This window comes from Amblyomma maculatum, chromosome 1 (genome assembly GCF_055883805.1).
Source record: "Amblyomma maculatum isolate TAMU_Amacu chromosome 1, ASM5588380v1, whole genome shotgun sequence".
NCBI classification, from domain to species: Eukaryota; Metazoa; Arthropoda; class Arachnida; order Ixodida; family Ixodidae; genus Amblyomma; species Amblyomma maculatum.
This window is the reverse complement of record NC_139344.1, coordinates 247,938,127-247,962,209: the sequence shown is the minus strand read 5'-3', so window position 1 is coordinate 247,962,209 and position 24,083 is coordinate 247,938,127. Positions and strand designations below refer to the sequence as shown.

At 45.0% G+C, this 24,083-nt stretch overlaps 2 long non-coding RNA genes across 2 annotated transcripts in view; one reads left to right on the top strand and one right to left on the bottom strand.

Moving 5' to 3' along the window:
- LOC146206170 (uncharacterized) overlaps window positions 1-24,083 on the top strand; it is a 160,258-nt gene that overhangs the window by 61,980 nt on the left and 74,195 nt on the right. The gene's annotated exons all lie outside the window — the stretch shown is intronic.
- On the bottom strand, window positions 5,493-7,893 carry LOC146206171 (uncharacterized). The gene is made up of 3 exons (XR_014703243.1): window positions 7,431-7,893; window positions 6,691-6,775; window positions 5,493-5,574 (listed from the first exon to the last, which is right to left on the bottom strand). It is a non-coding gene; the product is annotated as an uncharacterized LOC146206171 (long non-coding RNA).

The following is a 24,083-nucleotide window of genomic DNA, read 5'->3' as shown; positions in this document are numbered from 1 at the left end:
ATATTATGGTGCTTGCGGTCACGGGCGACCGTCACTGAGATTATAGAAAAGGTCTGCTTCGTGAACGGCGTGTTCAATCCCTGCTGTCTGAAATAAGCTCGTCTATACATCCTTATTCTCAACTTCCGTACGAGTGCTGAGGTTTCGAGTAAAACACCATTTCGCAATTTATGAAATATATCGAGGCTTGTTATCGCTTGTTGTTATCGCTGCCACCCGACTTGCTTACTTCTTTTGATTTCGAAATTGAGCCCCCCCCCCCCCCCAAAAAAAAAAAAAAATATATATATATATATATATATATATATAGGGAGGCTCACACTTTAAAGAGCGCTTTTACCAAAGGCTATGAAGAGTTGGGTATGTTCTGCGCATAATGCCACGAACCAAGTGACATTTTTCGTGACTGCCACAGCCGTTTGCATGCGGCCTTATCACTTTCCTTCTAATGCACAAAGGAATGCCGAAGAGGTTTTGCGCTCTTTGTTTCGCCATGCTTAGTGTAGCCGAGATGCTCCTTTATCTTTTTTACCTCGCAAGGTACTCCGCCGAGACGTTATCTCGAATTATTGCAGCCAAGCATGTTGTTCGAATTTAATTTCAGCGCTGTGCAGCGGGCAGTCGCAGTTGGCGAGCACGCTTGTCGTCGCTTCCACTGACGTGATAAGTTCTGCTGCGGTCGAAATTCAGCCAAAAAAAAAAAAAAATTATGGGGAGGCTCAAGCTTCGCTCGAAGAGTGGACGCCCCAAGGAGCGCCTTCAACTTCGACTTTATAAACCAGTTGTCAATCTTTTCTAAAGGACTGGGAAAAATTATCCACATCCGAATATTGTGCTCTTGTGACACGCACCATATAATGACAGGTTCTCAGTTTCATTTTATCAAACATTAAATTACTAAGATAGCATTAAGTCAAAAAGAGTACATCTTACAGTGTTTCGAGGAAAAGAAACTTGCCCTTGGTGTTTTTATAGATTTTTCGATGGCCTCCGACTACATTAGTCATAATATACTTATGGCAAAACTGTTAGACTACGGCTTCAGAGGTCGAGTTCATACGCTTCTTGCATCGTACCATGAGCACAGTTTTCAGTTTCTTAGTATTAATAGCTGTCGTTCCTCAGTTAAAAATGTGGTATACGTCAGGAAAGTAGCCTTGAAGCTTTACTTTTTAACTTATGCGTAAAAGATATCGTTCATCAATGCCTGCATGCGAAGTGTGCTATGTATGCAGAAGGTCTCACTGTTCTTCTCATCAAGCGCATCTGAAGATGGGGATAAACGAGGCAAATAGGACCTATCAATGATCCCTTGATAATCAGTTGAAAATTAATGTAACTAAAGCTAAAGCTATTATCTTCAAACCGAAAAATAAACACATTATTATAGCATGCGAGCTTAAGCTAGGTTTGGAAACGATAGAGGCTGCAGACACTAGAAAGATAGTAGGAGCACATTTCAACAGCCAGCTAAGATGGGACAATCATGCCAACTCTGTCATCAGTAAGCTCTCTAGTGTCATAGATATCATTGATCAGAATCGTCACTTACTTCATGCCAAGTTAAACTCCTCCTCTATAATTCACTCTTTATGCCCCAAGTAAACTATGCGCACTTAGTTTGGGGAACAACTACCAGTAAAAATAAGATTTACGTTTTACAGAAGAAGGCTGTACGTGCAATGCTCAACGTCGGTTCTGATATGAACATATGCGATTTATTCCTCCAATTCAGTGCCGCAAATGTATCTGAAATGGATAACGTTAGGCTGGCTGAAAGATATAAGAAGGATATAAAGTAAAATGTATATTACTTGCGTGACACGTCACACTTTTCGCTAAATGTACACTCTAAAAAAAAAAGGTGTGATCTTAGTCTTTTTGGGGGGTAAACTGCTTGTCGCTGAGCTAACACCTTTTTGGGGTAAGGTTACGCTGTGTCTTGGAAGACTAAGTATTTATACCATTGCATGTAGTGTAACATTACGCTTCTGGTAGCATAAACTTGCACCTTCACAAGCAGTGTAACTGTATTCTACCTAGGCATAACGTTGCACCTTTCATAAAGGCCTATGTTTTAGTCTGTCGATGGCATAAGCATACCCTTGCATCAAAGGTGCAAGTTTGCACCTTGACAACGTAAGCTTATCCTGTATGTACAGGTGCAAAGTTACCATTTTAGAGTATAAATTTATATTACGACAAAGAGCGCAAAGTTTTGCACCTTTATGGTGCAAGCTTATACCACCAGGAGAAGGATAATGTTGCCCTCCAAGCAGTTTAAAGTAATGCCATATTACATAGGGTATCTAAGCATCATCTTGTGGTATATATATGCTATCCACACAAGAGTACTATTACCAATCTGCATCGTAAACTTGGTCACTGGAAGCAGGAATAAAGCTAACCAATACATTTCAAGATTTTCTGGAAGGAAAGATTATGTTGAAACATTGCAATATCTTTGTGTCGTCTGGAGTGTGACAGTGAGCAATGTTTCAGGTGAGGTAGGCTGTGTCATGTTGTATTCAAGCCGTAAGTTATGTTGCAGAGTGAACAAAAAGAATTTACAGAACAATCGGTTAAGATAACATACCATGGTGTTTATTTTACCTCATTATACACCGAAGTTGCAGCAAGGGACTGGATAATCTTCTCCGCACAGTCAGGGCAGGGATGTACCACGTATTTGACCTGCATAGAAAAGAGAACTTGTAATCAGTTACTCACGAAGAAAGTCTCACAAAGCATGCTTATGGAGTAATTAATTCACATATAAAAATAACACTGCACAAAGGGCAAGTAAAAAGGAAGACAGATGGAAATAGTGCACCAGTACAGGCTTCCAAGTGTTTATATAATGAGAATTGTGAAATCACACAATATATAGATCAATGAAAATTCTCCAAATCTGAGCTTTACCTGTGCCACTAACACACACACAGACAACTAGCACATTGCAATCTCAGAAAAAATTGACAATATGCTCAATAAGACACAATATACAATGAGACATATTCTTGTTAGGAGCAGGGTCAAGCCATAGGCATCACTGATGTTGGACTACCCAGAGGGTTATTTAAAGAAATATGAATGAAAACATATTGATAAAATAGAAGCTAGCCTAATAAAGGCAAAAGATGTGATTTAAAAAACCCCTCCCTGTACTCGTTCATATGTGCAGTTCTCCTTTTTTTTATCATTAGCTTTTTATGTTAAACTTTGTTTTATCACCTTCACTTTCACCTTTGTTGTTTGCTGGTTTCCACTCCAACACCCAAACATTATAGTTTGCTTTCACACCTGACCATACCAGTGGTCTTGTTTCTAGTCACTATGGTCTCACCCTCCTAGAAAACACTGTCTCTGGTCCTTCATGACATTATCTTATGTTGCCTATAGTGTTAATGTTTTCCTGAGACTACACTGTCTTTAGTCATCTGATCATCCATCACAAGTGACAACTGCAAATCTCTTCTTCTTCTTTTTTTTTTTTTTTGGGGGGGGGGGGAGGAGGGATGGGGGGAGGTTCTTTTGTTCTTGCATTCGTTGTCATTTCTCATGAATATAATGAATGAAGCTTGTTCCTGCAGAGCTTGCTCCTGCAGGGGTATGTCTAAGGCCATTCTATTGTTTCTGCCTTTAGTGCAGTTTACATTCCTGGAAAAAGGCATGAATATACCACAGAGGCTATGCCTTATAAAATGCGGGATACCACTTCTGAAAGATGGAACATTTCATGCTAAAAGAGCAATGATAGCAAGGCACATCCAAAGCACCTTCTGCACATGTGCATTACTGCAGTGATGTCACAGATGCAGAATTATGTAAAGCATGACAATAAAATGCAACTTTTACATAAGTTCATTGCTAGTTTCACACCACACATCAGCTTATGCCGATGCCAAAAACTTCGCGAGACTACCGTTTCACTTTAAAACTACATTATCTTGCTCAGGAGGCAAAAAACAATACACTTCAATACCCCTATAATTCCTTGAACAAACCACAAAGCTTGAGATTCTATGTATTGCTGTTTCATGTAATGCTCGCAGCACATGCAGCAGGAATAAAACTTCTCATAAACTGCAATTTGCCAGAACTGTCAACTGCTTATCTCTTTAGATGCCTAACTAATGAAATTGTAAATGCTGACCAATATTATACAAGAATGATTATTAAAAAGTGTTTACAACAAATTTCTCGAAGATTATGTTCTTTACCTTTACAGATTGCAAATCATAAACTATGAAGAGACACCCGTGCAGTCTCTGCCGGTGGGTTGTGCAGCAATGTGGACTTTGGGTACCTGGTACAGCTTCAGGATTAGACTTAATTATCTATTCTTTTTGTTTATAAGAGGCAATATGAAAACTGCAAAATTGAAGGCTATTAATGAGTGAGCCTAGGCCTAAAACCCTCCTAATCATCTATGTGGTCTAACATAATGAGCATCAAAAATATTCCTTTAAAAGCTTTGTAAGTTGGTTTTTCCACATTACATAACTAAAAAAGGGTGTTGCTGACATTTCTTATTCAGATAATATAGACATATTTTGTGTTTTTGATGATGCAGAAGAAGCTAACATGATTCTGGCAACAATACCAAGTGCAGCAACATTTTTTACATGCAATGTGGGAAAGCAAGACAATAGTTTTCAAATACGCCTTTCCTTGTTCAGTATTTTGAACTACATTGCTCTTTCAGAAAATTTAAGAACTGGGCTCACCTATAATATTAAGGACCCTCATTTCTGGTATATAATACTGTCCCCTAAAATTAAAATGCAAAAGTTAAGTCAATTTTGGTTGATTAGCCATTCAACCATTATCCTCTACCACAGACATGTCCACTGTGCTGCACAATCCAGTTCTAATTGTACTGCAAATTTCATTTCATTCATTCTCCCTTTATAGGCCCATAGACATGACATAAGGGGTGGGGGCATATATATATATATATATTTGTTAAATGGTAGTGGTGGAACACAAGGAAAATACGCTGAGTACAAATGGCACAAAACAATATAAAGAACACAAAAGAAACAATAAAGCTGAAAGTGTTAAAATACCGTCCATTACATATCACCTGCAGTACTTCATTTTTAGTTTCATTCTATTGTGGACATACCTAGCAACATAAGAGCATGTGAGTTGTTGAAAATTACACCCATCAGAGAACATAACCTTACTGCTGAGAACCAAGTGCAAACAATTTAAATATTAGGTTTTGAAGAAAAAAAGAAAAGAGGCATACATTAACAGCTCACTCAATAAAAAGAAGTCAACATGTTCAGATCGATTACATACTGAAAAAATTCCTCCCTTGCTAACTTGCTCAATAGCACTGAATGGTTCCAAAATCAATGTAATGCCAGGGCTATTGCTCCTCAGCATCGAAAAATATGCTCTTTGATAGACATAAAGCAACAATGAACAGACCACAATGCCACAGCTATGTCGAAAAATACATACCACACAAATCTTGCCGTCCAGCGCTGAAGAAAGCAGGTTGATCTTTAGAAGCAGGAGTAACAGCACTTCTACACCGTATTCCTCCTACTGGCAGGTACGCTGCAGCAAAGGTATCATTCATAACATTAGCATGATACTTGTAACTAGTACATACATAACTATAGTACAAAAAATAATGGCACCACACATGCCACAACAATGACTCAAATATTTTGACAATGAGCTTAAAAGCTACAACTCCTGTTCCTAGATATATCTGTAACAATATCTGCCACCTCTTTACAGTCGAAATAACTGCTTAAATAAACTAGAATAGCAGATTTATGACAAACTGCTAGCACAATGACAATACACATTAACTTCAATGAGGGAATGTCTCAGTACCAGTGAATTGTAGTAATGAGTATAACACAATGTCTGACAACAGAAACTACAGAAGGAAAAGAATGTGTTGTTATTGGTCAGGCATAGCCTCCTTTCTATGGGTCAGGAGACTGAAAAGTTCAGAATGGAAATAGCTGAGTAGAAACTATAGCAAATCCCCAAATGAAAAATATTAGTGATATAAAAATTTTCCTTAGCTCGCTAACGAAAATTAGCACATTTAATCAAAATAGCTGTTTGGGCCAGTTGGTTCATACTTACACCCTAAAAGACCAGCGAAAAAAAAGAAAACAGGTACAAAGGAACACAAAACGTATTTCAGTGCCCGTCCTGTCATTTTTTGTTCCTTTGTCCCCGTAATTATTATTTTTTTTTTGCGCTGGTCTTTTTATGTACCGATTACAAAAAGAAAGTCAGTCTTAAAGCAGAGAAGGGGTGACACATGGTTTGCTTCAATGCTGAAGACATCTGATCACCAGCTAACCCAGATTTTTCACTTGTTAAGTGATTTGATCGAGTCCAATATTTATTATCAGTTTTTAACATAAGTGATCAGCAAGTTAAATAACACCATTTACTCGCACACGCCCTCAAACACAATGAAACTCAATTGATAAGTCACTGTCTGGGCGTGCACCATATTGCACGGCATGAGCGAAAATGGCAAGACGCAAGGAGAGACACGCATGGCACGCGACATAAATATTCTCCGACGAGAATCCCAAGCAGTATACATTGAGGCAGATGTCAGTGATCAGCAATATGTGCCACAAAAGTGCGCGTGTCAATTTAAACGCCCCTTTCTGGACGGAAACAATGCTTTGGACTTACCAGCACGGATAGCAGAGACCAGTTTCAAATTCTTTGAAGAAACGACAGTCTACGTTCTTGCGCAGACGAGACGAAGGACTTGAGCCTGCAGCGAAAAAAAGCGTGAGAAATGTCTTTCCTGCACATTGCGTCACTGCGACAGTATACATGTACACGAATCGGCTCGGTCCCACCTCTGGTCTCGACGCCATCAGCTCAAAACTGCGGGGTTAAATCGGCGTTCTGAAAGCGTGACTTTAGGATATCAAGCGCGCTGCCTTCGAACGTACAAGTTACTGGCAAAAGAACCGTAAACTTAACCCATCACCCTGCATGCTCTCCCGCATTTATGGCAACGTTCCCGTAAAGCAGCAACAACAGACGATCAAAATCGATTGTAGGCAGCGAGCAAAAATAATGCGGCATGCAAACACGTCAATGCGTATCACCGGGACTGCATTAGCGCTCGTCGACGCATACTTTCGACCGCGGGATATGCTTGTGAGCGTCGTAGACGACTAAAAATGCACCATTAACATCCCGCAAAAAGGTCGTGACCATCTAAAAATTTTGGGATGCGCCGCTCCTCCAGTCTGAACTGAGGGAGTGGTATGCTCAGGTTGGGATCCAAGACGTCGTGCTCAGAGGCCGTTTCACAGACAAACAAGCAGCGTCGCGGACGTAAGCAATAACAAAACATGTTCAGGCCAAGTTAAATAGCAGAGAAAAACACGTAAAACGAAATGTAAAACGTCACTTACATGCGCGGCTGAAATTTGGCGCCAAGGATCCGTTGGAACGCCACCACCGCGACGACCAGCCATCCGCCGTTTCATTCCGAAGTTCACACTTTCACGAAGTCGTTTCATAGTGAGGCATCGATGAGCGCACTCGATGAAATAATCGCTGAGAGCAACCGAACTTTTCTAAAAACACAGATGAGTACCAACGACAAAGAGCACGAACGCTGACTCGTGCGGCAATCGCCGTCGTCGTCTTCTCGGACTAGCAGAGTCGCAGGGAACGCAGGCAGGCTCAAGCAACTACGAACACGTGACGCTGCGTTGAGAATAAAAGCAACAAAACTAAAAAGCAACTGCTTCGCTTCTCGTCTCACCACCACTCCCCCCTCACCTCCCCTTTCTCCCTGTTTTGCAGCGTACACACTTGTCTGTCCGCCCTTGTTCTGAGTTCGGCCTTGCTCTCTCCACGGTCAAGCTCGCGTAGGAGTCAAAAGACGGGACAGTTGTCGGGGGGGGGGGGGGGGGGGTGAAGGGGGGAGGCACCGCTTTTTGTAAGAAGATAAGATGCTCCCAACTTTCGACGATTCCCCGCCTCCTCCGGGGAAAAACGAGGGGTCCTTTTGTGGTAGCTCTTGAAAGGACATCGGACGGGAAGTAGGAACACAGCCGCACCCAGCTTGAAACCGGTTACCATCATAAAAAAAAAAAGAAGAAACAAGCGGCAAACTTTTTTTTGCTTCAGCTGCAGGGACGAAATGGTGTAAAGTCATGCGAGAGAGACTAACGTCTTCCGTGCGGGTGATTGCGCAGGGTATATTTAAGCCATGCGGTTTCAGATAGCATAAATCCCGAAGTTACCCTCCTTTTACACTCTTTTTTTTTAGAGTGTACAGTTTTAGCGCATACACAGCCAACTGTGGCATATTCCAACATGCTGCACAATACACGGTAGATATAGCTTAGCAATAGGTTTCCCCGTTTTTTGAACAAGTTTCATGCTGCAAAAGCTGATATATCTCGAGCATGCCGCAAATGTATACAGGATGCATGTGCTACTTCTTAGATTTCACCGTTCTTTCTTTGCTTTCTTATCTCTTTCGTTCCATGAAGTGTCGACCTGTTTTGAGTAACGAAAAACCTGTTTTTGCTATGATATGTATTTTCTGTAGCCGTTTTTTTTTTTTGCGTGTGCTTCATTTCCTTGTTTGTTTGTGTTTCTCTCTAATGATGCGCCAGTAGTTTTTGACAACCATTGTTTGCATTTCTCGCTGTTGCTTGTGTGTGTAAATTGCATGTTTCCTGCTGTCCCGCAATGTATAGGGGCTGAGAGATATGTCAAGCCACCATTTCTGGCTTTTTCCCCGACCCTCATCATGTGTACATGGGAAAATAAATTGAAATTGAAATCACAGAACCTTTCCGGTAGATTGTTGACGTGGTGGGACCTTTGCTAGTGACTGTATATGGCTATTAGTGCATTCTGACCATTATGTGCCCGGCTACCAAACTCCCGGAAGCTGTTGCACTGAAACAAATCAACTCGGTTGATAGGTAGTTGAATTGAGCACTTTTTTGAGTGTTCAATTCAAGCCTGCCAGGCTCTGTCACATAAGGAATCACCCACTGCCGGAGGCGTCACACACGTACCTTAAGTTTCCTGCATGCCGCTGTCGGAAACTCCAGCGGCTCCTGCGCCCTCCTCGGACGCGGAGGGTTTGGGAGCTTCTTTGCCATCATCCGCGACCTCAGCCTGCGGGTTCTCTGTTGGCGTTTCCTTAGGCTCGTCGTCCGTTGTAGCCTGGGACGGGCTGTTTTCCTCCTCCTCCGACTCTGATGCGTTTCGCTGCCTGCGTCTCTCACGAAGCTCTTCGTACCAACAGTTCATCATATCCAATCTTAACGCATACGATGCTCGGACTTGATAAATCTCCCACGGAGTCGGCATCTCCGGTATAGGTGGATGGCGGGACCTCGTCTCTTCTTCGTCGCTACTGAAGTCATCCATCGCACTAGCTCGTAATGTTGGTAGGTGGTCTCAATGGTGACCTTCGTTTTCCTCTTTATTGGATTGGCAGCTGTCTCGATACTTTTCTTCCTTTCTCCCTCCACAACGAGCCTTCTATTGCCGCCACTTAATGTCAAGCGGATGAAGATCGCCGCATTAAGGCCGACCCACATGGAGCGATTTTCCCGCGGCAAACCTTGCGAACTGCCGCTCGGCATCCGTTCGCGTCCCGTTTTTGTTGCGCTCTTATATTACTGTTTAACATTAATACCACTCAAGAAGTCGATGGTTAGACAGCCGTAGATTTAGCTCGCTAAGAACACTGGACGTGATATTCGGAGGGCTCAGTTCCCATCATCGGCGCGTTGATTTTTCTTCTACTTTGGATTTAATTATCTTTCACCCTAACTTGATCACAGTACAAATTTTGGTCAATAACAAGAGCAAATATCTACAAAAAAGTCCTCTACCCTTTTTTTGGCCTCGTCGAATGCTGGCTTCTTACCTTCATTTATATAAGCTCGTCTAAGGTGACTAAGTCAGCTGAGTCACTGCTGTTATGACCGTGCATGGTCCGCACTTGCGCGCTCTGTTGTTCGCCTGTGGGCATGGATATGTGCTGTGAATATGTGCGTTTGGTGCAAGGGCTCTAAATGAGCCTGTTTTCATGAATCCTTTTGTGTCAGCCTGTTTTGCTTTGTCCAGACCCTGCAAATGCCAAATTGGCCCTGTCAAGGGAATTTCAAGAAAAATACAAAGAAACGTCGCCCTGTGAGAAATAGCGGGATGTGCTTTTGTTCAATTGTTCGCCCTTCCCGTCGAGAAGCGCTATTGTCAAGTGAGGAACGCCTATTGTCCAAAGGAGACGACAGAGTGACATGTCCGCTGACGTACAGTACAAGAAAGGAGCATGACGAATACGGCCATTAGAGGAATTCCCTGGAATGCAGGAAAGATTTGCAATTGTAGGAAAGGGACAATGCTGGGAGCAGTATGTGGCGCGCAAGTGCACTTAGGTTTCTGAGAAGGAAATCCACTTGCCGGAACCACCATATCGGATCTTTGCTGAAGAATAGAAGTGTACCTCCTTGCCGTTCCCAAGCTCTACCCTCCAACAAGTGACCACGCCCAACGAAACAATACCGGACCAGTCAGTGCATCAGGCCATCAGTGCAGTGTTGTGGTCGATTGGATGCCGATATCTGAGGGGCGTGCCGTGGAACTGGTTGGTCAGCATCTTCAGAGAGGGGCTGGACATAGGGGGTTTTAAGGACGTTGAAGAGCACGAAATGACGCTCTGAGCCCTGGGTAAACGGCTCATCCAGACGCTTCTCGGTATGAACTCTTAACGCTTGCCGTTTTGCTGATATACCTTTTTTATGTAAATAAGTTTTCTCAAAGTGCCATTAAACCTGCTTGTATATATTTTACCAACTTCGAAGATTCAATCCTTCTTGAACCCGGAGTCTCTGCACGCTACCAGGTGAAGGCCGGGTCGACTTATCCCCAGCGTCACGACACTGCTGAGTCACCTCTCAGATCCATAACACGAACCGTCCATTTTAACGGAGGTCGTACTAGTGAGGCACCCATCTGATGTTCCCAAGAAGACACCTAGAGGCAATTGTTTTTAGTTTTGAGAGGACATACCTGGAGCGCTCTTTGCAAGCACGAAAACGAAGAGCGGCGCTTCGTAGAGGACGTAGCTGAAAACTGTGTTAGAACAATATTTAGAAAAATCCACTGAAAACTGTTGTGGGGGTTATGTTCCCGGAGCGACGCAAAACAGGCAGCCGGAGCTGTTTTGCTAGCTAGAGATCTCCTGTGGGGTCACTGCGAGAGGGTCGGGACGGCAGTCGCGCTGCTGACAACTCCTGAAGGGAGCTGTTCCGAAAACTGTTGCCATGTTTCATTTTTTTAATTATTTCTTCTTTTTTTTTTCTTATCTATTCGGAACACCTTATGTTCAGGTATTGTTATTTTTGAAATGGATTTTGTTTCATGTGCTTGCGGAAACTGATGCCATAATGACCGCTACACACATTGTATTTGCTTGTTTTCTATACAAGTGCCAAATGCAATTTGCTTCCCCTAGGGAGGAAGGCCTACGTCAGGCGTCGTGCCTTTTGACCTTTGTTCTGAAGTGTAAATAGAAATGCACTTCCAAATAAATAAAGAACGAAGAATAACATCTGTTTTGGTCTTCCCGCGTCGGTCTCACGTCCCGATCGTGCCACATCCTGGTGAAGTAAAAAGCTCGACGCGAGGCCGCACAGGGGAATCGAACAGGAAGACCGCCATCGACTCGGGCATGTGCGTACGTTTTTCCCTCCGGCTTTCCCAGCTTCGGCCGGAGCGCCGCGGGTTGTGAACGCGCGCGCACCTTGCATGCTTGCTCGAGACCAGGACCGAAAGGAGTCCGGCACTCGCCTGTGCGGCGCCGACGCCGCCGACCCTACCGAGTCAGGAGAGCCTGGTTGGTTGTCCGTCATCGCCAGCCAGTGCCGGTGGCGGCGCGCGTTTAGCCATCGACGTGCGACCTGTGTCGTCGAGACGTTCTCTGCGCATCCCTCGTCCTCCCTTGTCATGTGTCGCTCGCGCTTTGACCCGTTGGTTGCCTGTGCGGTCTGTGAGCGCCCTTAGCTCCCCCACAGACGCGTGAGCAGCCTTTGCATCGTGCGCGCGGCGCCGTAACCCCGCTTTCGCGGCTGCGACTGGGCTATGTGTTTGTACTGAGGTCTGGGGGATCAGTGCAGTGTTTGTGATACAGCTTTCTGTGCACTAAACATTGGTGCTTATAGTTTGTGCTCTTGCTTCCTTCGGAGCGGAAGCGCGTGCTGACTGTGCCCTTGGCTTGCTCTGGCACGAACCCGCGGTATGTGTGTGAGGTGGCACCATCTAACCGCAGCACACCTTTGAAAAGTCACTCCCCACTGTTTTCCGCCTTCGAAACGATTTTGGCTACACGGAGAAGCCTCACCATCAATTTGCCACTTGATACTTCTAGCGTTGGCAGTTTGTTATAGTTGTTTCGAGTGCTCCCGTTACAACGGTTCGTCGACGGCATTGTTGGTGTTTTTGGGCTTGGTGTAGCCGTGGGTTGTGGACTGTTGTAACTCGGCTGTCCTGTCTGTTCCTGCCAAGGCATTCTCAGCTCAGTCAATTGCAAGTGATAGTGATAAGTGGGGACTGATATTAATAGTGATAGATAGTGACTGAGAGTGATAGTGATAACAGTAAGTGACTGATTGTGATGGTAGTGGTTGGTGACACGCAAGAGGTAGGGAGAAGAGAAGAAAGGAGGAAAATGCTTTCGCCATTTCAGCTCTTTAGCGCACCTAAGAACAACCCTGTGATTGTTTTTTGGCTCATGGTCATGGACAGAGCCTCTCATTAGACCCTGTCTGAGTGTCCAGGCTAACTGTCAGTCATCAGTTGCATGGTATCTTGTCTCATGAGTTGTGTCACCGCAGTTTGTGAAATCCAAATCGAGTATGGCCAGCTCAATGGTGACCTCCGATTTCGGATGGGCCACTCCCAAAAACTGCCACCGGACCTCCAAAATGTTGACCTCGTCAGAATTGGACCAAAATTGGTGTATAACCTAAATCTAGTACGACCAATTCAGTGGTGACCACTAAACTGTGATGTAGAACTTTCAAAGTTTGGCCCCCTGGATCCCCAAAAATTTTACCTTGTCAGAATTCGGCCAAAATTGATGTACCGCCTAATTCGAGTATGGCACATCATAGCCAGAGCCATAAAACCCCATATAGCCAATTCCAGAATGGCCAATTCAGTGGTGACCTCCAAATTGACAGGGACGGGCCACTGCCAAATTTTGGCCCCCAAATTGGCTCTGGTCACAATTTGACCAATACCGATGTCTAACCTAATTCGGGTATGACCAATTCAGTCGGTAGCTCCAAGATTACGTGGGCCACCTCCGAAGTTTGGCTTCCCTGTGCACCCGAAATTTCACCTTGTCGGAATTTGACCAAAGCCAATATCTTGCCTAATTCAATTATGACCAATTCTGTACTGACCTCTAAACGTACGTGGGCTACCCCCAAGATATGGCTCTCAGGGTCGCCGAAGTTTGACGTCATCCGAATTTGGCCAAAATTAGTGTGTAAGCTAATTTGAATATGACCAACTCAATGGTGACTTCCGAATATAGGTGGGTGCCCCTCAAAATTTGGCATGCTTGATCACGCACTGTCCGTGGTAGCAATAAAGCCTGGTGCTAAGAGGGATAGAAAGCGTTTTGTGGAAAGCGATTGCATCGCGAGTTTTACGCCCCAGCAGAAGGGACGCTCCTTTAGTATGTGGAAGTCTCCGATTGGCGAGGGTAGGACAAAGAATCTTACCTTCAGGAGCTTCGGAAGGCTGGGAATGCATTACCAGCCACACGGTATGGCTATCTCCCTCAGAAGCAAACAACATAGAGTGCACACTTTTGACGAAAACTGCAAGTTGTTTCGAACATAGTAATGCCTATTATACATGAATGCTCCATGATTGTATTTTGTACCCTGTTATTTATGCAGTTTTAATTTTCCTTAGTTTGTAACGAAAGAAGAACGAAAATATTTATTTGCCGTGTCGCCAATACATTGAAGCTGTCTTCTGTCAGTTTTTTTGGAACCTTCACCAGCAAACATTCCGGTGTTCCGAAGGTTGCATTGCTGTCCACTGCTTTGTTCAAGTGTTTTAATATGTAGTTTCTGCGCAGCGTTTTTTCGTTCGTAGTCTTCAATGATGGTTTCGAGCTCCCGAGCTCGTTTCTTCATTGCTTTGAACACATCCTCTTTTTTTTTTTTTTTTTTTTTCTGTTGGTCACTTGTCACAGATTCTAACGGTGCAGTGTTCTGTGGCAAATGACGTTCTACTCCTGAGGAGTCAAAAACGCCAAGGAGAAATGAGAGTGCTCCGATTCTTAAACAAAAGTTGTTGGCTCGAACCTTCAGTGCACGATGCCGGTGTGATGTGTATGTGCAAAGTAACCTATAAGACAATCGCCTATGCGACTGCATGATTTTTCATGTTAGCCGCCATTGATTGCCCTGACAGACGTAGCATCAGCGATACGTGTTTCTAAAAGGGCTAACCTCTTGGTGCAAGCAAGTGCTGTGGCGTTGTTTAGCTCCAATTGAACTGCGCCATCAGATGTGTTCAAGGACAAGGCACTGACACTACACTCGCATATATTATCAGAAATCCTTTCGCGAGCATACGCAAAGAATGCAGTAGTAAGAAAATATTCATGGAATGAACAGAACAGTTTTTTTACGCTCCGTTTGGGATGCGAAAAACATCTGGAAGAAATATACACACTGGGCATCCCTGCTCAAAAGCGGGATATATTTACATCCTCACAACCCAGCGTATGCGCGCCGAAACCCGCACTGAAACTGCAATCCCGCTCGTGAGGCAGTGTAGACGATCAGTTTTTATTTCTGCGAAGGACCCCCCCTCCCCGCTGTAGTTGATTCCCCGGCACAACACCCATCTGCCGATGTTCGACCCGAAGTTGCGCACTGTGCGCCTCCAAAAAACAGTGCGCAAACAAATTTTTCAGCTCCGGCTTGTAGTGGCTGGTCCTGCTGGTCTCTGTGGCTCGAGTACAAAACCTCTGGAAGGAACAAGAAAGGGATGTCATGATGGGGCAATTGTCAAATGTTTCAACACTTTAGCGCTGGTACGACATGCCTTAGGTTTCTACGCAAACTGAAAATGCAAACTAAGACCGTATAGCCAACAATATTCAGGCATGTTCGTTTTCTATCGCTTTCCCTCACGAGTCATCATTACGTCCTGTGCAGAAGACGCGCGCAAATTGGTTTGAAATTGCCATAGTTTTACTTCTAGCTCTATATGAAGGGATTCCTTGTTATTAACAAAAAATCTGAAGTCAACACGAAACACGTTGTTTGGCACTGCTGAAATGTCTGCGGGTGCGGGCAATGCAAACGGAAAGTGATGTCTACAGCAGGGCGATGCGAACTTTTTTTTTTTTTTTATTTCAGTACTGAACCGAATATGAATCGTCAAGCTTCGCGTCTGATTCTGCACGAATAGATAGTGCACCTGAAAAACGCATCGAATAGTGAACGGACCAAATTGAAGACGACTGCAATATTGGATAAGTATTCGCTACTTTTGCGAATATTTGTACCACACTAATAACCCTATAAAAAATGGACGCGCTTGCAGCGGGACTGTGTACCACTGAAGAAAAAAAAAATCAGATGATCCTCAAATAAAGCCCCAAAACAAACGATATCCACCAGCTCGCATGATGTCGATGTTAATTGGGGGAAATGCGGTAAACGGAATAAATGCGGTGTTACGAAAAATGGGCCAAGTCCATTTTCTGGATGGCTTCCTCTTAGGGGCATCTGCCGCTTACTTCAGTCATATCCGACTATAAAATGAAGCAATTACAGCTGTGTCCGTTGTTCTATACAGCACTGCTCTCTATACAGAACTCACAACATGAAGTTAATATGTATATCAGCACTGTGGCATTCATGAACAGTGCATAGGCAAATTACCTTTTGCTACTGCTCAATACAGCGTACAAAATAAATCCCCGTTGAAGACAGGTACCAGAGGTCGGCCCGCCAATTCCAAGATTGCGTATATGAGTAGGGCTTTCAAAATCTCGCTGGACGCTGCCGTGTCGCGCATGTCCTTAATGCAATACATGTGAGCATCAGGAAATGAACCGCGTCGTAGGTCTGAATTCTGTTTTCGGCACACACCATTCGTGACAACATACTGTGCGACATCGGAGTCGGGCTTTCGTTTAGAACTCTCACCCCCACCCCACCTCTTAAGAAATACGGCGCGCCTTATTGAAACTTCCTACCTATTAGCCGAAAACTATTCGAAATTTGAAATTAATTCAAATCGTTTCAAGTAATTTTTTTACATCCGCTGGTTGATTCGTTCATCAAGCCAAATATAAGAATAAACCCACCGGGGTGGCGCAGTGGTTACGGCGCTCGGCTACTGTTCCTAAGGATGCGGGATCGAATCCCGGCCTCGGCGGCCGCTTTTCGATGGACGCGAAAAGCAAGGCGCCCGTGTGCTGTGCGATGTCAGTACACGTTAAAGAACCCCAGGTGGTAGAAATTTCCGGAGTCCTCCAATACGGCGTCTCTCATACCGTGAGTCGCTTTGGCACGTTAAACCCCACAAACTAAACAAACCAAACCAAACCGAATATAAGAATATTCGATTGTATATTGCAAAATTTCGAATATTCGAACTTTCCCAAGTTATTCGGCCTCAAAAACATGCACGCTGGCTTACGCTGTGCACAATGCTTTTAGGGGTTAAAACGAGCTCGAAATACAGATATGGAGATGGTGCCGGTTCACTGCATGAATTACGGCTAATCACGCAATATTATGGTGCTTGCGGTCACGGGCGACCGTCACTGAGATTATAGAAAAGGTCTGCTTCTTGAACGGCGTGTTCAATCCCTACTGTCTGAAATAAGCTCGTCTAAACCCTTATTCGCAACTTCCGTACAAGTGCTGAGGTATCGAGTAAAACATCATTTCGCAATTTATGAAAGATATCGAGGCTTGTTATCGCTTGTTGTTATCGTTGCCACCCGAGTTGCTTACTTCTTTTGAGGTCGAAATTGAGCCCCCCCCCCAAAAATTATAGGGAGACTCGCACTTTAAAGAGCGCTTTTACCAAAGGCTATGAAGAGTTGGGTATGTTCTGCGCATAATGCCACGAACCAAGTGACATTTTTTGTGACTGCCACAGCCGTTTGCATGCGGCCTTATCATTTTCCTTCTAATGCACAAAGGAATGCCGAAGTGGTTTTGCGCTCTTTGTTTCGCCATGCTTAGTGTAGCCGAGATGCCCCTTTATCTTTTTACCTCGCAAGGTACTCCGCCGAGACGTTATCTCGAATGATGGCAGCCAAGCACGTTGTTCGAATTTAATTTGAGCGCTGTGCAGCGGGCAGTCGTAGTTGGCGAGCACGTTTGTCGTTATCGCTTCCACTGACGTGATAAGTTCTCCTACGGCCGAAATTCAGCCCAAAAAAAAAAAATTATGGGGAGGCTCAAACTTCGCTCGAAGAGTGGACGCCCCAAGGAGCGCCTTCAACTTCGCCTTTATAAACCGGTTGTCAATCTTTTCTAAAGCACTGGGAAAAACTATCCTCATCCGATTATTGTCCTTTTGTGACACGCGCCATATAATGACAGGTTCTCAGTTTGATTTTATCAAACATTAAACTACTAAGACGGCATTAAGTCAAAAAGAGTACATCTTACAGTGTTTCGAGGAAAAGAAATTTGCGCTTGGTGTTTTTATAGATGTTTCGATGGCCTCCGACTACATTAGTCATAATATACTTTTGGCAAAACTGTTATACTACGGCTTCAGAGGTCGAGTTCATACGCTTCTTGCATCGTACCTTGCGCACCGTATTCAGTTTCTTAGTATTATTAAATAATAGCTGTCGTTCCTCAGTTAAAAAAGGTGGTATACGTCAGGAAAGTAGCCTTGAAGCTTTACTTTTTAACTTATGCGTAAAAGATATCGTTCATCAATGCCTGCATGCGAAGTGTGCTATGTATGCAGAAGGTCTCACTGTTCTTCTCATCAAGCGCATCTGAAGATGGGGATAAACGAGGCAAATAGGACATATCAATGATCCCTTGATAATCAGTTGAAAATTAATGTAACTAAAGCTAAAGCTATTATCTTCAAACCAAAAAATAAACACATTATTATAGCATGCGAGCTTAAGCTAGGTTTGTAAACGATAGAGGCTGCTGACATTATAAAGATATTAGGAGCACATTTCAACAGCCAGCTAAGATGGGACAATCATGCCAACTCTGTCATCAGTAAGCTCTCTAGTGTCACAGATATCATTGATCAGAATCGTCACTTACTTCATGCCAAGTTAAACTCCTCCTCTATAATTCACTCTTTATGCCCCAAGTAAACTATGCGCACTTAGTTTGGGGAACAACTACCAGTAAAAATAATATTTACGTTTTACAGAAGAAGGCTGTACGTGCAATGCTAAACGTCGGTTCTGATATGAACACATGCGATTTATTCCGCCAATTCAGTGCCGCAAATGTATCTGAAATGGATAACGTTAGGCTGGCTGAAAGATATAAGAAGGACATAAAGTAAAATGTGAATTACTTGCGTGACACGTCACACCTTTCGCTAAATGTACAGTTTTAGCCTAGCATACACAGCCAACTGTGGCATATTCCAACATGCTGCACAATACACGGTAGATATAGCTTAGCAAACAGGTTGCCCCGTTTTTTTGAACAAGTTTCATGCTGCAAAAGCTCGTGCATGCCGCAAATGTATACAGGATGCATGTGCTACTTCTTAGATTTCACCGTTCTTTCTTTGCTTTTTTATCTCATTCGTTCCATGACGTGTCGACCTGTTGTGAGTAACGAAAAGCCTGCTATGATATGTATTTTCTGTGGCGTTTTTTTTTTTTGCGTGTGCTTCATTTCCTTGTTTGTTTGTTTTTCCTCTCTCATGATGCGCCAGTCGTTTTTGACAACCATTGTTTCAATTTCTCGCTGTTGCTTGTGTGCGTAATTTGCATGTTGCCTGCTGTCCCGCAATGTACAGGGGCTGAGCGATATGTCAAGCCCCAATTTCTGGCTTTTTCCCCGATCCTCATCATGTGTCCATGGGAAAATAAATTGAAATTTATATCACAGAACTTTTCCGGTAGATTGTTGACGTGGTGGGACCTTTGCCAGTGACTGTACATGGCTATTAGTGCATTCTGACCATGATGTGCCCGACTACCAATCTCCCGGAAGCTGTTCCACTGAAACAAGTCATCTCGGTTGATAGGTAATTGAATTAAGCCCTTTTTTGAGTGTGCAATCCAAGCCTGACAGGCTCTGTCACATAAGGAACCACCCACTGCCGGAGGCGTCACACACGTACCTTACGTTTCCTGCATGCCGCTGTCGGAAACCCCAGCGGCTCCTGCACCCTCCTCGGACGCGGAGGGTTCGGGAGCTTCTTTGGCATCATCCGCGACTTCAGCCTGCGGGTTCTCTGCTGGCGTTTCCTTAGGCTCGTCATCCGTTGTAACCTGGGACGGGCTGTTTTCCTCCTCCTCCGACTCTGATGCGTTTCGCTGCCTGCGTCTCTCACGAAGCTCTTCGTACCAACAGTTCATCATATCCAATCTTAACGCATACGATGCTCGGACTTGATAAATCTCCCACGGAGTCGGTATCTCCGGTATAGGTGGATGGCGGGGCCTCGTCTCTTCTTCGTCGCTACTGAAGTCATCCATCGCACTAGCTCCTAATGTTGGTAGGTGGTTTCAATGGTGACCTTCGTTTTCCTCTTTATTGGATTGGCAGCTGTCTCGATACTTTTCTTCCTTTCTCCCTCCACAACGAGCCTTCTATTCCCGCCACTTTATGTCAAGCGGAAGAAGCTCGCCGCATTAAGGCCGACCCACATGGAGCGATTTTCCCGCGGCAAACCTTGCGAACTGCCGCCCGGCATCCGTTCGCGTCCCGTTTTTGTTGCGCTCTTATATTAGTGTTTAACATTAATACAACTCAAGAAGTCGATGGTTAGACAGCCGTCGATTTAGCTCGCTAAGAACACTGGACGCGATATTCGGAGGGCTCAGTTCCCATCATCGGCGCGTTGATTTTTCTTCTGCTTTGGATTTAATTATCTTTCACCCTAACTTGATCACAGTACAAATTTTGGTCAATAACAAGAGCAAATATCTACAAAAAAGTCCTCTACCCTTTCCTTGGCCTCGTCGAATGCTGGCTTCTTACCTTCATTTATATAAGGTCGTCTAAGGTGACTAAGTCAGCTGAGTCACTGCGGTTATGACCGTGCATGGTCCGCACTTGCGCGCTCTATTGTTCGCCTGTGGGCATGGATATGTGCTGTGGATATGTGCTTTTGGTGCAAGGGCTCTAAGTGAGCCTGTTTTCATGAATTCTTTTGTGTCAGCCTGTTTTGCTTTGTCGAGACCCTGCAAATGCCAAATTGGCCCTGTCAAGGGAATGTCAAGAAAAATACAAAGAAACGTCGCCCTGTGAGAAATAGCGGGATGTGCTTCTGTTCAATTGTTCGCCCTTCTCGTCGAGAAGCGCTATTGTCAAGTGAGGAATGCCTATTGTCCAAAGGAGACCACAGAGTGACACGTCCGCTGACGTACAGGACAAGAAAGGAGCATGCGAATACGGCCATTAGAGGAATTCCCTGGAATGCAGGAAAGATTTGCAATTGTAGGAAAGGGACAATGCTGGGAGCAGTATGTGGCGCGCAAGTGCACTTAGGTTTCTGAGAAGGAAATCCACTTGCCGGAACCACCATATCGGATCTTTGCTGAAGAATAGAAATGTACCTCCTCGCCGTTCCCAAGCTCTACCCTCCAACAAGTGACCACGCCCAACGAAACAATACCGGACCAGTCAGTGCATCAGACCATCAGTGCAGTGTTGTGGTCGATTGGATGCCGATATCTGAGGGGCGTGCCCTGGAACTGGTTGGTCAGCATCTTCAGAGAGGGGCTGGACATAGGGGGTTTTAAGGACGTTGCAGAGCACGAAATGATGCTCTGAGCCCTGGGTAAACGGCTCACCCAGACGCTTCTCGGTATGAACTCTTAACGCTTGCCATTTTGCTGATATACCTTTTTTTTATGTAAATAAGTTTTCTCACAGTGCCAATAAACCTGCTTGTATATATTTTACCAACTTCGAAGATTCAATCCTTTTTGAACCCGGACTCTGCACGCAACCAAGTGAAGGCCGGGTCGACTTAGCCCCAGCGTCACGACACTGCTGAGTCACCTCTCAGATCCATAATACGAACCGTCCATTTTAACGGAGGTCGTACTAGTGAGGCACCCATCTGATGTTCCCAAGAAGACACCTAGAGGCAATTGTTTTTAGTTTTGAGAGGACATACCTGGAGCGCTCTTTGCAAGCACGAAAACGAAGAGCGGCGCTTCGTAGAGGACGTAGCTGAAAACTGTGTTAGAACAATATTTAGAAAAATCCACTGAAAACTGTTGTGGGGGTTATGTTCCCGGAGCGACGCAAAACAGGCAGCCGGAGCTGTTTTGCTAGCTAGAGATCTCCTGTGGGGTCACTGCGAGAGGGTCGGGACGACAGTCGCGCTGCTGACAACTCCTGAAGGGAGCTGTTCCGAAGACTGTTGCCATGTTTCATTTTTTTATTTATTTCTTTTTTTTTCTTATTTATTCGGAACACCTTATGTTCAGGCATTGTTAATTTTGAAATGGATTTTGTTTCATGTGCTTGCGGAAAGTGATGTCATAATGATCGCTACACACATTGTATTTCTTGTTTTGTATACAAGTGCCAAATGCAATTTGCTTCCCCTAGGGAAGAAGGCCTACGTCAGGCGCCGTGCCTTTTGACCTTTGTTCTGAAGTGTAAATAGAAATGCACTTCCAACTAAATAAAGAACGAAGAATAACATCTGTGTTGGTCTTCCCGCGTCGGTCTCACGTCCCGATCGTGCCACATCCTGGTGAAGTAAAAACCTCGACTCGAGGCCGCACAGGGGAATCGAACGGGAAGACCGCCATCGACTCGGGCATGTGCGTACGTTTTTCCCTCCGGCTTCCCCAGCTTCGGCCGGAGCGCCGCGGGTTGTGAACGCGCGCGCACCTTGCATGCTTGCTCGAGACCAGGACCGAAAGGAGTCCGGCACTCGCCTGTGCGGCGCCGACGCCGCCGACGCTTCCGAGTCAGGAGGGCCTGGTTGGTTCTCCGTCATCGCCAGCCAGTGCCGGTGGCGGCGCGCGTTTAGCCATCGACGTGCGACCTGTGTCGTCGAGACGTTCTCTGCGCATCCCTCGTCCTGCCTTGTCATGTGTCGCTCGCGCTTTGACCCGTTGGTTGCCTGTGCGGTCTGTGAGCGCCCTGAGCTCCCCCACAGACGCGTGAGCAGCCTTTGCACCGTGCGCGCGGCGCCGTAACCCCGCTTTCGGGGGCTGCGACTGGGCTATGTGTTTGTACTGAGGTCTGGGGGATCAGTGCAGTGTTTGTGATACAGCTTTCTGTGCATTAAACATTGGTGCTTATAGCTTGTGCTCTTGCTTCCTTCGGAGCGGAAGCGCGTGCTGACTGTGCCCTTGGCTTGCTCTGGCACGAACCCTCGGTATGTGGCACCATCTAACCGCAGCACACCTTTGAAAAATCACTCCCCACTGTTTTCTGCGTTCGAAACGATTTTGGCTACACGGAGAAGCCTCACCGTCAATTTGCGACTCGATACTTCTTGAGTTGGCAGTTTGTTATAGTTGTTTCGAGTGCTCCCGTTACAAGGGTTCGTCGACGGCATTGTTGTTGGTGTTTTTGGGCTTGGTGTAGCCGTGGGTTGTTGACTTTTGTAACTCGGCTGTCCTCTCTGTTCCTGCCAAAGCAGTCTCACTCAGTCAATTGCAAGTGATAGTGATAGGTGGTGACTAATATTGATAGTGATAGATAGTGACTGAGAGTGATAGTGATAACAGTAAGTGACTGATAGTGATGGTGGCGGTTAGTGACACGCAAGAGGTAGGGAGAGGAGAAGAAAGGAGGAAAATGCTTTCGCCATTTCAGCTTTTAAGCGCACCTAAGAACAACCCTGTAATGGTTTTTTGCTCATGGGTGGCATGGACAAAGCCTCTCATCAGACCCTGTCTGCAAGTGTCCAGGCTAACTGTCAGTCATCAGCTGTATGGTATCTTGTCTCATGAGTTGCGTCACCGCAGTATGTGAAATCCAAATCGAGTATGGCCAGCTAAATGGTGACATCCGAATTCTGATGGGCCACTCCCAAAAACTGTACCCCCGGACCTCCAAAATGTTGACCTCGTCAGAATTGGACCAAAATTGGGGTATAACCTAAATCTAGTATGACCAATTCAGTGGTGACCAATTCAGTGGTGACCTCTAAATTGAGATGAAGAACTTTCAAAGTTTGGTGGTCACTTGCCACAGATTCAAACGGTGCAGTGTTCTGTGGCAAATGACGTTCTACTCCTGAGGTGTCAAAAACGCCAAGGAGAAATGAGAGTACTCCGACTCTTAAACAAATGTTGTTTGGCTCGACCCTTCAGTGCCCGATGCCGGTGTGATGTGCATGTGCAAAGTAACCTATAACACAATCGTCTAGGCGACTGCATGATTTGTCATATTAACCGCCATTGATTGCCCTGACACATGTAGCATCAGCGTACATGTTTCTAAAAGGGCTAACCTCTTGGTGCAAGCACAGTACTGTGGCGTTGTTTAGCTCCAACTGGACTGCGCCATGAGATGTGTTCAAGGACAAGGCACTGACACTACGCTCGCATATATTATCAGAAATCCTTTCGCGAGCATACGCAAAGAATGCAGTAGTCAAAAAATATTGTTACGTGGTGGCATGACAAGCGACGAAACACGCCGACCCAACAGAAACAGAACGTGATGACATGACGATGGAATATGCTTTAATGGCCAGCGGGCCTGGCGCGAGCGCTCTGCCCCGCGTCACTGCCCGCTTCGTGATCTTCGTAGCATTACCCGGGGCCCCGAGCGATCGTCCTGATCGATAGCAAGAAATCCAATGCATGACGTGGCGATGAACACAGACAC